Raw genomic sequence first — 5637 nt, forward strand, 5'->3', positions numbered from 1 at the left:
GTGAACATTGGTTTATATTATCGCTATTACTTAATTTACGTTATTCTATTGACGCATACTTAATATTATGTTTCCTTTTTATTTTTCAGATACTGCAACTAGAGTGACAAAACTAAATGGGTAATTATAATAAAATTAAGATGTTCGACCGACTTGGTGGGTCGTTTCTCTTCTCTTTTTCAGGTGCTGAGGAGGCGGACCAGAAGGTGATATACCGGGTGGCCGGAAAATAGGTGAGAATTTTCATTGGACAATTAATTAATTATTTTCCTTCATTTTTAGGTAGGTGATAGGGGAGAACCAGTGATGGGGATAAAACAGGAAAAAAAGAAAAGAAGAAAAAGAAAAAAAAAAAAGGAAAAGGATGTTTTAGCCGGAAACATAATAAAAGGTATTTATCGGCTTAATCTATTTTTGATAATAACTATATATATATATATGTATAAAAAAGAAAAGGAAAGTAAAAGAATTTTATAGGTGCTTAACGCTTACTATGTCTACTTAACAGGTGACGTATGGAGTCAACGGACGGCGACTGGTGTCAAGCGGAGGCGCTGGACGTGACAGTTACATAGTTGTTCTTTAAGATTATTAAACGCATATTCTTGATCCTTTTGCCATTTGAAACAATTATTTTTCTTAAGTAAATCAGTTAGAGGTTTAGCAATTTTTGAAAAACTTGGAATAAATCGTCGATAATAACCAACTAATCCTAGAAATTGTTTTATGTTTTTAGGATTTTTGGGAGGAGGAAAATCATGGACAGCGGTAACTTTGGTAGGGTCTGGTCGTACGCCATCGGATCCGATAATATGACCGAGGTAAGCTACTTCTCGTCGCAAAAATTCACATTTGTCGGGTTGTAATTTTAAATTAGCTTCACGTAATCTTTTCATTAATTTGTTAAATTTCACTTCGTGTTCTTTTAATGATCGAGCGTATATAACTATATCATCCATGTAAACGAAAAGCTCGTTGCCTTGTAACCCAGATAGTACATTGTCCATTAATCTTTGAAATGTTGCAGGGGCATTTTTTAATCCAAAGGGCATTCTCTTGAATTGATAATGTCCGTAAGGAGTGGAGAATGCAGTTTTGTGGGCGTCATTCGGATCCATTGGTATTTGATGGAATCCTGAAGCGAGGTCAAGAACTGAGAAATATTTAGCGCTTCCCAATTGATCAAGTATATCAGTTATGTTGGGAAGGGGATAAGCGTCTCCAATTGTTTTCTCGTTAAGAGCGCGATAATCGATGACCATTCGCCATCTTTTATTTCCAGAAGAATCGGGTTTCTTAGGGACGATCCATACTGGCGAATTATAAGGTGAGAGAGAATATTCTATCATATCGTCTCTTAGTAATTTAGTTACTTGTTTGTCAATTTCCTCTTTATGCATAGGAGGAAAGCGATATTGCTTTGTGTGGATCGGGGAATCATCCGTAGTATAGATAGAATGATGGGTTACATGAGTGGTTCCCAATTTATCATTAGGCAAATGGAATCTATCTAGATTATTATAAACCAGTGTTTGGAGATTATTCCTTTCTTCCATATTTAAATGTTCCAACCTTAGGAGTTTTAGAGTAAGTTCCGCGCTCTCTGGCGGTGTTTCAAAAATGATCTCGTCTAACTGAGACGGATTATGAGTTGAAGAATGGCTCGTGCTTATCCGATGATGCCCTCGGGAATCAACGACATTGCAGAAGCCTTTATGAGACGTAGAAAAATCATCTTCTTCTTCCTCGGAAGGAGAAGAGGGTTGATAAGAAGAGTCAGGATCAGAGACACAACGAACTGTGGCCTTGGATAACCCTCGGGTTCCGTCGGCACCACAAGAAGAATATAGATTCTCTTGGGTATCAATGGTGTCAAATTCCTGCAGAGTGAATGAAGGTATTTCTATGTTATACTCTTCATCATAAGTATTAAAAAGAGGCAAGTAAGCTTTGCCATGAATATTAGAAACTATCGCGTCTCCAAGGTATATTCCTTTGATGGAAGTTATTGATGGAAGATATCCCGTTTTTATTTCAGGATTCGTGATTTTAACGAAGAAAGGAGTGACTGTTCTTGGTTTAATGTTAACATATTCCACTTCGTCGAATGGAATCGAAGTATTTTCAAATAGTAAGTGTTTTGTTTTAAAATCAACATTTGCATTTCTATCTTTCAAAAACGGATTACCAAGAATACCGTGTTGCGAGAAAAGTATATCGTCGGAAACAATGTGAAATTCAGTTGGTTTCCCTAATACTGATATATAGATTGCACCTAAAGTATTAATAGGTTCGGATGCTATTCCTTGCAATGATTGAATATTTCTTTTATCCGGAAGAATATTAGAATTGACGTATTGTTTCTTAATTAAATTTAAATCGGAACCGGAATCTATCATAAAGGTGCATGTGTCTTTTAAATCAGGAGAAGATAAAGTAACAGTAGGAGCACAAGTGCTTGCTATGAGCCGATGTTTATTTATTTTTGTGTTTCTAGATTTTGGTTTTCGGCATCTACGAATCGCACGACTCGAGAGGGGTTTGGGCGGTTCCTGTTGAGCAGCGTCCCGGCGAACGCCTCCTTGTACCGGAGCGCTCTGACCGTTTCCCTGATTGTTAGAAGATTGATTAGAGGGATTCATATCTCCAGTGAATGATTTTCTATAAGCTAATTTCCGGCATTCTGTAATCAAATGTCCAGGAGTTTTGCAGTAACGACATATTTTTTCAGTGGGAAAATTTGGACCAGGTTGTCCAGGAACTAATGGTTTAATAAAAGGAGCGACGTTATTACGCGTGTCGTGTACTCTGGGGGCGAAAATGGGAGAAGCTGTTGGATTACGCGAGGGGTTTTGAAGAATACGAGGATTGTAGGTAAGGTCTGCACGAGGGGCAGGAACAGGTCGTGTGGGAAAAGCAATTTTCCTACGACGATTTTCGGTTTCCAAGGTTTTGCTTAATTGAATAGCTCCAACAATTGCGTCTTCCAGACTGTAATATCCCTCTAGCTTTACACGAATCAATAAATCAGGCGGAAGGCCGTTAATAAAGCTTTCTAGTGCTCTCGTCTCAATGTTATAGCGAAGTTGTTCACTCATATTACCATGAATGGTGGTTTCACCGTCTATAATCGCGGATCTTAATTCTTTAACTCTTTCAATATAGTCAAAAATATTTTCATTTGGTTTCATATAAACGTTGGCAAGTTCCCCGCGATATTGATCGACCGATTTATTTGGACCAAAAACCTTCTTTAATCGATTAGTCAGATCGGTTAAATTATGATATTCTATTCCTTCTATTGCCGCGTAAGCATATCCTTGTAATTTGTTTATTATTAATGGTAACAAATATTCTTCTTGCCATGAAGGGATTAATTTTAACGCTCGTTCGCACGTTTTACAGAATTGGAACACGGACATTTTAAGACCGTCATATTTAGGAATGGAATCGATTATGTCTTTAATACGAATGGGTGAAGCAAGTTGGATATGATCCACATTCAAAGGGGTATTTCTAGAGGCAAGTGGAGGAGGAGGATTGGTATCTTCAGCTGGAGGTTTGGAAGTCGAAGAGAGATTTATATTGCCAGGTAAGGGATTAATAGGCTCTTGGGGTGGCAAATTTCTTATATAATCTTGTACGTGTAAATTAGATGCACCTTGTTGTCGCATTTCAGATACCTTTTGTTCTAAATTATTTAATTGATTTGGTAAAGTTTTTAATGAAGATACTTCTTGTCGTAATAAGCTTAATATCGAACTGAGGCTATTTATATCAACAACAGCGTTTTGCTCTGCTTCAAATCTTTCCCTAGAAATTTCAAATTCTTTTTGTTGTATAGTCAGAGCGGCTTGTTGTTCCCGAACAAGTCTCTCTTTATTTTGTAATTGTTGCATCATGATTTCTAATTCAGCTTGTTGTTTTTGTAAAGGAGTAGTGACAGTAGTATCACTCTCGCTATGCTCGGAAGTGGTTTTGGAAGATTGTGACCGCGTACTAATATTTTTGCTCATTATGAAAGATTGTTATAAATGATAAAAAAAATTTTATTCAAAAAAAACAACGATTGATCCTTTTTGGCTATCCCACCGCTGCCACCAATTTATGTCACGTGCAGTGACCCACTGTTATCGTCTACCTCGGTGTCAATAACAGGGTTGCTCTCTATTTAGTTTTTGGGTAATCTGTCTAAGTCGGCTATACCCAGGGCTTCGCCGAGAGCAGGATCAATGTGTACTAGGAACTAATAATTCAGAGGATTTTTTTACTGATCTGGGATGATGATAATAGAGGCTTGATTTAAAAACTCTTTTATGATATTATCTAAATTGTAAATAATATTTTCTTTATTTTCTTCTATAAATTGGATTAGAGTTTCTAATATGACTTCAGGGTCAACGAAAGGATTTTGTTGAAATTCAGAATCAGTTGTCTGAGGTCTCATTTATTTTATTTTATTTGACAAGAAAATTAAGAAAGTTGAAAATAAAAAGGTTAAATTTATGACATATGTATTTGAAAATGATTAAAACGGTAAGCAAACGCGTTGAATCTCGTTATTGTATATTTGATATAGTCTGGTGGTCAGAATGCAATTCACTCGGCACTAACGAGAGGCTGAGGAAGTTCTAGGAACTCCATGACACCATGACCATTATCGCGTATGCAATGAACGTGACGCACAATGACACTCGAGTTAATCAAAGAGAAAATAAAATTGTAAAATTATATCTGCAATAGCTTTAAATTTATTCAATTTAAAGTTGGAATGATTGGAAAATTTCAGTTTTGGAATTATAAATGGATTGTGATTAATTTGACAAATTTTCAATTATATTAAAATTGAGATAGGGATTAAGGTGGTTTGTGATAGTAATGGTGAGGGATTAAGTACTTACTGTTGTTGTATAGTAGAATTCACCGTCGGAGCAATTCCAAATATATACTGGTTTTGAAAGGTTAATTTACGACTTTTATAATGTAAGAGCAAATTTCTCAGTAATTAATGACTGCTTTAATATAAAGAACAAAGTTAAATTGAGAAATTTAAATGATTTGGATTTATATTAAATGTAGATATCTCTTTCTTTAGGAGAAAGTCAACTGTTGCACTATGATTTTATTTCTCATAAATATCGTTGATGCATCTATTCGTAATAAGAAAGAATCATTAAAATTTTTATTGCTCTTATGTAGATAATTATATATGTTAATAAAAGTATTGTTCTTTGCAGGTTCAGCACTGTGTGGTGAGGTGTCATATAAAGAAATGTACAACTGGAATATGGTGTGGTGGAGGCCAGCGATATAATTTATTGTTGTCAAGATCACTGTCTCCGATGGAAAATAGGAAGAAGAGATTAAACAAGGGATGCTCCGTTATTTTTATTATTAAATTAAGTGTAACGAGTAGTTAATATACTTACGTTGATCGATTATTTTATTTTTTATTCTAAACTTGCAAATTTCTTGGTATAGTATTTTAACTTTATAATTCTTGAGAGTGGTATCAGAATGTGAGTCAATTTGTAATTTTATGAGAGTCAATAGTCTGACTGTAAGTTATTCAAAAGAGTGAGATATATATATATATCTAGTATGTATGTTTACTTAACTGTATTAAAAGATTTTTAT

General features: G+C 35.2%; 2 long non-coding RNA genes across 2 annotated transcripts; both read left to right on the plus strand.

Annotated features, from left to right (window-relative positions):
* Positions 1–1610: 1610 nt before the first annotated feature.
* Positions 1611–2540, plus strand: LOC140675731 (uncharacterized). The gene is made up of 3 exons (XR_012048443.1): positions 1611–1897; positions 2039–2131; positions 2498–2540. It is a non-coding gene; the product is annotated as an uncharacterized lncRNA (long non-coding RNA).
* A 15-nt stretch (positions 2541–2555) lies between these two features.
* LOC140675732 (uncharacterized) lies at positions 2556–3534 on the plus strand. The gene is made up of 3 exons (XR_012048444.1): positions 2556–2649; positions 2732–2874; positions 3406–3534. It is a non-coding gene; the product is annotated as an uncharacterized lncRNA (long non-coding RNA).
* Positions 3535–5637: the final 2103 nt, after the last annotated feature.

The sequence above is a fragment of the Anoplolepis gracilipes genome, unplaced genomic scaffold (genome assembly GCF_047496725.1).
Source record: "Anoplolepis gracilipes unplaced genomic scaffold, ASM4749672v1 Contig18, whole genome shotgun sequence".
Lineage (NCBI taxonomy): Eukaryota > Metazoa > Arthropoda > Insecta > Hymenoptera > Formicidae > Anoplolepis > Anoplolepis gracilipes.